Below are 9,390 nucleotides of genomic sequence, written 5' to 3'. Positions count from 1 at the left end.
TAATAGTTTGCCTGTGAGTTGTTACTTCTAGCGTAGAAGGCACTGAGTTGTTTTTAGTGGTGGTTGTTTTCTTTTAATAGCATATGTGGAGCTTTCTGGGGGATGTGGCAGTGTTCCTCACTTAAAAGGTGGGGGCAGGACTCTGAAAAATGTGTGGTGTCCTTGTCACTTGCATCATTCTGTGTGACCGTTGAGGTGTGATGGCAACCAGGAGAAACTGGAGCCAAAGAGGGGGGATTCAGTTCTGGTCCCCGTTACGGGACTGCCAGCAAAGGAGAAGAGTTCTCAGCCCTCCTCAAAGGGGACCAGGGTATACATATGCAGACCCAGGCTATTGCAGATGGGAGCATCAACTGAATGGGAAATATTTCTCCTCAAAATGTTTTTCCAATTAATTGCAAAGGAAGAAAGGGTCATGGATGCAGGGAGGAGGCAAATCCTTCCCACCCTTGATAAGTCCCATTAGTCTGACTGAAAGATCTGATACATCAGCTTGTGGGGGTCTGCTCTCTAGGCAATGAGCCAGCCTGTTGAATGGGCAGATCACAAAAAGGGAATGTGGTTGGAGTAGTACAAAGGAAGCCAACCCAACGTTTCTTTTGTATTTTGTGTTGCCTATGGTTTTAGAAAACATTTTGGAGTAACAGAACAGATCAGGGAGACAGATGTAACTACTGCCAGGCATTCTCAGCCTTCAGCTCCTGCTCTTCTGTCTGCCCCCAGTCCCTCCCAGAAATGACGGAAGACTTAAGCAGAGGAACTGAAAGACAGCCTGTGACTACCAGGGCCAGAAATGTTGCCTGACACGGATGTGGACACAAAGTACTGCAACATACCTTGCTACTGCCAGATGCCTACTTCTCTGATGTTACAGAAGGAGCCTGATGTTGCTTTATAAACCTCAGTTGACACTACTCACCTTGTCACATCTCTTGTATGAGGTATCTTATTTCATACCCTCTGCCAAAACATCCCAGGCACTCAAGCTAAATCAGGAGAAGAAATGTAACATGGTCTTTCCAGGTTTGAGCAAGTGGGTATGGAAACAGGGTATTTTGGGCAGAAGTAAATGGAGATTATGATCTCCCCCTTTGATCTGAATCTTCTATCATAGCTAATGTGTGGTCTGGCAAGGTTCATTCATGGATCTGTCTTTCAAAGAGCTAGATCCTACAAGCTACTACCCAAACCTTAACTGTCCTTTGCTAATCAGGTTGACAAAAATTAATCTCTAACATCAGCTGTGAGGCAGCCAGTAACTTGATCCCAGTCACTGAGGTTTCAGGGTAGCACAGGGTACTGAGACTGTCCTTGTAACTTTGGCCAGTGAAAAATGGTAATGCGTAATTATCTGTTGGATCACTTTTGATATTTGATACTGTTGATCATCGCATGCTGCTAACCTGTGCAGAGAAGCTGTGCCTATCAGTGGAAGCTCCATGAAATCTCATTCTGTTCCTTCTTTTAAGGCGGAGCCAGAGAAGTCACAAGCAGCAGTTGTTTTCCTGTGTCCAAACTCCTCATCTCTGGAAGCTGACAAGGCGTCTTCCATACACATGTGAAACCAGTGGAGAGCTGGGGAGATCACATGGTGAGCTAAAGTGCCTGCTTCTCTGTAGATGCTATCTAGGTTTTCATATTCCTTATTGCAAGCGCAATTACTGCCTTCCCCTAATTATCTTAGTGACTCCCTGAAGTTGGCATTGCACTGCAGAGCTAATGGCCAGAAGTGAACCAGACAAGTCTAAGATCTCAGTTGTATTAAATAGCTGCATCAGTGTGGCTTAAAATCACATGTAAACCAAATTGACTGTGTTAGCTTAAGACTTTTATTTGCAAGTACCAAATCAGCTCCTAAATAGATTTGAGCTTAAACCAAAACAGACATGGTTTAACACTGAAATATGAGAATGTCTACCCTGGCTTTTACACTAGTTAACTAAAATGGATTTTAAATTATACCTTTAGATAAACTAATATAATTTTTCTGAGCAGTTTAGACCTAGGTGATGACTGTAGAAGCAGAGGAGTACTTTGAAATTCTTCCTTCCGTAACTATTCCAGGTGCTGAGGACCTTTGATGTTTGTTGCACCTCTGTGGAGTTTTGGGCTTTTGTACTTGCCTACAGAATGTGCACAGAAATAGGAAAGCTCCATCTCCATTTCACAGTGACCACACAGTTGTCCTCACTCTGTTGGGTGCAGTGCAGGCATGATGGTCCACATAAAATGATAATTGCATTTGAAATCTCATGCTCAGAAAACTGGAACAAATGGGAGTAGTCGGTCAGTTTACCACACGCGCATTGCCATAGGCCTGTTGTTCTCCCCGTTTTCTTCTCTCTGCTATGCATGGAAGTTCTGCGTCATTGCATGGAATCCTAGGTAGGTTTTCAAATTTGATCCTGTAAGACTTCTAAGGAAATGGCCTTCACTGTTTCTGAGATAGGGCCTTCCTTTATGATCATGTTTGCATGCAAGTGCATTTCACAGAAGCAATGAAACTGTCAAGCAGTATAAGGAAGCTTCTGGACACAGGGCTTTCCCAGAAGCTGTATCTAGACTAAGAAAATTTATTTCTGCAATAAGTTGTCTGTAGACATCATCACTTTCAGAAAATGTCAAACTCCCTCTATAAGTTATAGAAACACACAAGTGCATGTGTAATCCCTGCAGGATCAATCAAGCTCTTTCTGCTATGGGGTGCTAAGGAAGAAAAAGTGGGAGAGATTATTGTTGCTATTTTTACATGCTTGGGAGCTGCTGAGCGATTATAATAATGGGAGTCATAAATTACTTCACCAATGCATTTGGAGATGAGACAGTGAACTGACTCCTTGGAGAACAGGATAGGTATTCTGAATGGCAGACGCTGCAGAGGAGGGGGCTCAGGCGCTGTGAAGGGGACACTATGGATGAAACTGGATTTCTGTTCTGCTCCCCTACTTTAATTCATTTGTGGTGCAAGCAAAGCAGGCACCACATTCGCAGTCTGCAAGTCTGGTGAAAGCCTTCGCACCTGCTACCTGAAGGATGGTTCAGCAAAAGAAATTAAAAAGTTTACTGAGTGGATTCTTTTTTCTTTTGCTGTTCCCAAAAAAGAAGCTCATTCATATGCACTTGACAGTGAGAAGTAAATTTTCAGTGCAGTGCAAGGTGACTTAACCACATGATTCCCAGGAACAGTAGCGGGAATGTTGCAGCAAAATCCTCATGCCAAGGCACGTGAAAATGTTTGTAGATGAATCCACTGCCCTGTGGCAATGGGAATCCTGGTCAATGAATTTTGTGCTGAGTGCTGAAACAAATAAAATCCATGCCACAAATCTCTTGTCTGCAGCACTGTGATTCTCTCTCTTTGAGATTCTGTGCAGACTTCTTCCTGGTGCATTGCATTAATATTAAATTAACAACACACTACTCACATGGAACTTACATTCTAAAAAAAGCTCACATTATGCTGTAAGCCTTTTATTACAAAATAATAGCAGTCGTGAGGTTAAAGTTTGTTCATACAGTTTTCTATAGAACATCTGTACATTTTTTATGGAGGATAAAAGCTACATTCCATGTGTAGTTTAGTCATATGAATATAGATAATGAGTAGTTTATTGCATTTTCTTTTAGATTTTACCATTCGCTTATATTCATATAAAGCATGCAAAACATACCAGATTTTTCTAAGTGGTGCTTTCTTTTCAGAAACACTAATTTCTCTGTCAGTGTTCTGCAGAGGATGTGACCTGATATGAAAAGGACCTATTCCTCTAGGATTTAGCTTGTAGCTAGAGGCATAAATCAGGGATTCTCTGAAGTGGATTGTAATCCACACTGACGAGAATAAAGAGAAATCACTAGGTCCATATGGAGCAGGACCTTGAAAAGCTTTATGAGGACCACATTCACTGGCATAGTTACCCAGCATCCAAGCCATGGAAGCCCACACAGGCTTCAAAACCAAAATATTTCAGGGCTTTTGTGGCCTTCCATGATGCGGAAGCTGGACAGAATTTTTATTGAATCTGGCCCTAAATAAGCAAAAGAATTTTGTAATCAGTTCATGGTTTAACGGGAAGCCAGAAAAATTCTTTTAATATTGGAGTGATATGGTGGGAAAGCTTAGCCCTAGATACAGTCCTGGCTGCTGAGTTCAAAAGAAATTTGCCTGCAAGCAAAACTAGCTGGGAATACAGCAAACTCCTAATTAACCTGAATGGGAAAAAGGTATGTATTGGAATGTCAGTTTTTTACTGTGTAAGCCATACCTTACTTATCAAATGCTGACCCTTCACCCCACAAAAATGTTTTCAATACCTTAGACTCAGTCCTTGAATGCTGATCCCCCTCCTCTCCTTCCCATCTTGTTAGAAGCACTTTCAATTATTGGTAGAGAACTCTGGATACAGTGCCAGAGCTCCTTAATGCCATTCCAGGTGTCAAACAGCAGGGACTATTAGAAAGCAATATGTAGCAATCCTCAGCCCTGATGGTATTTCAGCATTAAGCCTAGATCCTGGAACAGTTGCTTGCTGTATTGCCAAAAGTCTTAGAGATTAAAGCTTTGGTAGTACTGTTATGAAACAGGCAAATAAGTGACCACTGCATGATGGTCTGGATTCATAAGGGACTACATTATGTTATGCCATGAACTTGAAGTCATCTCAGTGCTCTCCAGTGATCCTTGTGTCATGGCAGTCAGCAGAGTTACTGGGAGGGGCAGGTATTCTAACTGCACTTGTGTTTTCCCACCTTGAAATTTTATTTTCATGTTTTAGATGCAGAGATATGGGTAGTGTTAAAAAATGTCAAAAGGGGCATTAACCAACATCTGAGAGCATTGGTTCAAAGAACTGGACAGGGCTCATTTGGGGTCTAGATGAGTAGATCTGAGCTCATTCCTTTAGCTTCAGAGTATACCTGTAAGTTATGATGATTTCACCCAGAGCAGCATGTAAGCATTTCAATAAACAGGGTGTACATTGTGTAGCAAAATCAAAGCTATGCAGTAATAACTACCCTGCAGCTAAATGGATGCTTTTTCCACAGCTGAATCCTTAGAGGGATGATGTAGTTTTTAGTCATCCATTGCTATGTGACTTATTAAAACAATTAACAGGCAAAAAAGTGGCTATTTTGAGTGGTTTGGCGAAAGCTATACAGTGTGAAGTTCAAGCAGAGTGAGTTTCTACCTCTGTTGGTAGTAAAGTGTGTGAAGTGGCCGGGGCTGTGGTTCTCATCTTAGCTCCCCTTCTAACTTACTGTTTGACCTTGGAAAAGTCCCCTGGCCACTTTGGTTTTTCAATTCATTATGAACTTGAAACTCGTATCAGTTTCTCTAAGAGATTCGTGGGCTCTCCAGGCAAATCTGGGGTCCAGCTCTGGGGTTGAGCCTGATGGGTTTATAATTTGAGCCCTGTGTACGCAGCGTTTGAGGTTTTGACATGTAACCAGATGAAACATAATGGTTTCAGCTGAGTTTTGCTTTGAATTTTTGGGTTCAGCTGCACTTCTCGCTTAAAGGGAAGGCCTGAAGGTGGTGAAGCTAACTGAATAAACTGTCCGCTGAGGGCTTCTAGGGGAAACCCAGATAGTTTCACTCAGTCTGATTTAAAATTAAGCCTTAGGTATATGGTTTACTGTGGTTTTTATATTCAGTGCAATTGCCTGTACCCTGTTCCAGGAGGAGAATACAAGAGAGGCAGGTGTGTAACATTAAAAACCTGCAAGATGCCTTGGATGGAAGATCTCTACAGACAAACCTGGAAACGTTGTGAGTGACAACACAGATTTTCCCTTCTCAAATTTCCTTGCCTTGCCTCCATTTCTTCCTTCCCAACCATCCAAACAGTACAATGCAAACAAAACTTGTAGTGATTTTAACCACGAGCTACTCCAAGACTTGCAGGATGAGTCTTTTAGATTTCCTGCCAGATGGCAAATAGATACTTCGTTAGTCTGGTTATGGCCTTAGTCAAAATGCACCTCGTGTCTGTTGTCCAGGTTGCTGAGCTTGGGCCCTACTTTGCTAGACCTATGTGTCTCTGGCCTTGTAGCTGTTCTCTGGACCTGCAGATCTTTTTGAGGTTTGAAAAGCCAGAGGAGCCTGAAATCGGCTCCAGTTTGTCAGTGATTTAAACTAATTTCTGTGCTCTAGACCTGTGGACACTCCAGCTTATAGCCCATGCCTCGACACAGAGTTAACACAGATAGCTAAATAACCCTGGCTTAGTGGAAGAGGTTTCTGCAAACAACTGTTATTTTCTTAGGCAACAGATTTCAAGGGCATGAAGGCTGGGGTGAGCTCTGGGCCACGATTCACTCAGGCTGTATCTGCACCACAAGCATGAAAGCAATTGCCAGTGCTGGATTTAGCTGGCCACCACGGGCTATGTCCCAGCTCGGGTAAGACCCGGGTACTTCCCACCAGCTCCTATGCTGGAGGGAACCTCAGGGGCTGGGCTGGCTCAGGCCGGTGTCATCACCTCGAATCGCACAGCAGTTCCACAGGGGAAAGGCACACGGGGCCTACGGGGCCAGCCGGCTCATGGGGATGTAGCCAGCTGCTCCCCAGCACTCAGGGGAAACTTCGGAGGGCAGAGTCTGGCACCGCGTTGTGTAACTTCATTTTAAAGAACTAACTGTGATTTTTATATGGAGCGTTTGTGTGCCAAAAATACAGCTCTTTTTATTTAGTGAAATATCCTTTGGAAAACTGTAAAATCATGACAGGTTTTCATATTTATTTTACATTCAGTTCAGGATTATACACGATCAGCTTTAGGGCCTTGTAGGAGCCAAGAGAATATAAAGGTTGTCAGAAAATTGGAGGCTTTATACCAGGCTGTTCTGATTTAACTGGCAGACCATTTAAAGTTACTGAGATTTGGGGAGAAGCAGAGCTTTTCAGAAATGTCAGTCTTCTGAGGAGAGTGCTGCAGTTTCTGACTGGCACCCACTCTCCAAAGCACTGACCTCAGCACTGGCGGGAGAACAGCAGCAGCATCTTTAAGCTATATTTTGTTGTTATTGTTCAGAACTTTCCCCCTTTCTGAATAGATAAGTTTCCCCCGGAGATGTAGTAGCATCTGGGCTTTCTTGCAGCTGAGTTTAAAGCCGCCTGGTTCCCCGAAATGAAGTGACAGCTTTTAGTCTTCCACAGGAACGTGTGAATGTATTCAGGTTCATTTATAACATACAGAGAAGAAAATTGATATTAGGGGGGAAAAAAAAAAGGGGGAAAGAGGAAAAAAAAAGTCTTTGAGGGCTTCATCTGCCCAGGCCAGGAAGTAGTATAATGCATCCACACACTTCAGTCCACGTGAGCAGAGTAGTAATGGGATACACACGCACACACATGCACACACACACACACACACACACACACACACACACGCACACAAGCTGTGATCCTTTTCAACCAGCCAAATTATTCCTTGGTCGAAGGTATTTTTCTTAGTTCTAATAATAACCGCTGAAATCTGGGGTTAGTGCAACATACAAAGATAGTCTTTGAAATACACAACGTGGGTTACGTTGAACTGTATCCAGTATACAATGACCACATTGTTTCTCTTCTTTTTTTTGTTTCCACAAAAGTATAAAAGAGCATCATGCTACAGACAGCACATTTTAGTCTGAAGTGGAACTGGCAGAGGATTTCAATGGAAAGTTGATTTATTTCAAGGGATTATGGGAGTCCAGGGATAAAGCTGGCACCCGGCCACAGGGAGAGCCCTTGACCTAGAAGCAGGAACAGTTTTCAAAGCTGTACATGTACATAACTGAGCAGAACACTTTAATTTAGTGCAGAGCATAACCTGAATTCCTTCTCTGAGGGAAGATGAAAGAAAGAAATTTTACTTCTTAGTAGGACATTGGAAGCTGTATCCAAAGCTTTGCCTATTTTACATCTTATTCTGCAGCATTGCAGGAAGCAATTGTTTGTGACAAAAGGCCACTTTCTTCCCTACTTAACTGGGAAAGCAAATTGAGCTGCCACTCATAAAACCGACTGGATACAGAATTAATTTGCTTTTCCTGGTAGACGAAACAAGTTAACAGGCCACTGCAGGTTACTCTCTGAATCAACATATGAAACATAATTTCATTGTCTTTCCTCTCTCCTTCCTCTAGGCCTTGAGCGGTAATTATAAAGACTTCAAATCTCCCTAGTGACATCAGCTGGTTAAAAAAATTTGGATCACAGGAATAATGTAACCCAGAGCCTGCTTTCAGCAGCATTGTTCACACTCCAGAGAAGGTAATTCTATACAAAATACTCTTCTGTAACTATGCTCTATTAATTTTAGTGGTAGTTTTCAGTAAGCTTCACATTGGGATTCACATCATCAAGCCTATTCCTTAGTCAGAAGGTACAAAGCATAACAGCAACAGAACGAGTCTTTAAAATGGTATTTTGGAGCATCTCTTGAAGACCGTGTATTATATCAAACATGCCATAATAATTATATTTATTAAAACTTCCTAAGCAGTAATAGGCTTCTAGCTCGGCTGGCCTTGAAATCCATCATAAACTTCAGCTGCCTAATTAAGTGTTTTATTCTGCAGCTCTTAGTCCGGCCAAACGTCCACAGGCATGTGTAGGTATCTGACCTGAATCAAGGACTCTGGGTTTGAGCCCTGTGTTTCCAGACAGTGCGTCTGACTGATACTGCAAAACCGCAAAATGCCAGATGGTTTCAACATATTACATAGCTCCCTGTATGGGCATCCACTGACAGTGTGTGCCTTCCTGTAAAATTTCACATGCTGAAACAACTTCTTGCAGTGTGGAGACAACACTGTGCCTGAAAACAAAGATTTAACGACATTGGCGTTGCTCAGCCTCTTGTCAACTTCTGGTCTGGGAAAAATTTTCAGCTGTTCTAAAATTAGAAGGTAATGTAACGCTGGCTAGAATAGGGCATAGTCTGGGCAGGCTTCTTCATTATCAGCTTCCTTATTGAACTTTAATCCTGATTTTATGACCCTTCTGCTGTTTTGGGTTTAGCTTGCATCATGGACACAAACTGCCCATCGTGGCAGATTTGCACAGTGATTTTTCTGCGTGCGTTAAATGAGACTAATGGATTCATTTACTTGTCAGCTTAACCAGTGGGGACTGAGAGGCCTTCCCACCACCCAGCCTGTGGCTGGGTTGGATCCCAGGTAGGAGGCTTGTGGTCTGGGGGGCCAGGGCCAGGAAAAGTGGTCCTTTTGCTACGTTACCTAAAGCAATCTTGACTGAGACTGCCAGGTCCCCTTGCATGCTAACTGGTCTGCTGGTTTCCTCATCTCGCACACAAATACCCTGAATCTCTAGGGAAATGGGAAAGAGCCGCAGAGCCAGTTCTGTGCAATGGAGGGAGCCTCCTTCCTTGGTGGAGTACA

General features: G+C 42.9%; 1 long non-coding RNA gene across 1 annotated transcript; it reads left to right on the top strand.

The window, feature by feature from the left end:
- Positions 1-711: 711 nt before the first annotated feature.
- On the top strand, positions 712-5,703 carry LOC141953876 (uncharacterized). Its single transcript, XR_012632028.1, has 3 exons — positions 712-941; positions 1,470-1,591; positions 5,681-5,703. It is a non-coding gene; the product is annotated as an uncharacterized LOC141953876 (long non-coding RNA).
- The last annotated feature ends 3,687 nt before the right edge of the window (positions 5,704-9,390 follow it).

The sequence above is a fragment of the Strix uralensis genome, chromosome 1 (genome assembly GCF_047716275.1).
Source record: "Strix uralensis isolate ZFMK-TIS-50842 chromosome 1, bStrUra1, whole genome shotgun sequence".
Classification (NCBI taxonomy): domain Eukaryota; kingdom Metazoa; phylum Chordata; class Aves; order Strigiformes; family Strigidae; genus Strix; species Strix uralensis.
Note: the sequence above shows the minus strand (reverse complement) of the source record. Positions and strands in the feature narration are given on the sequence as shown.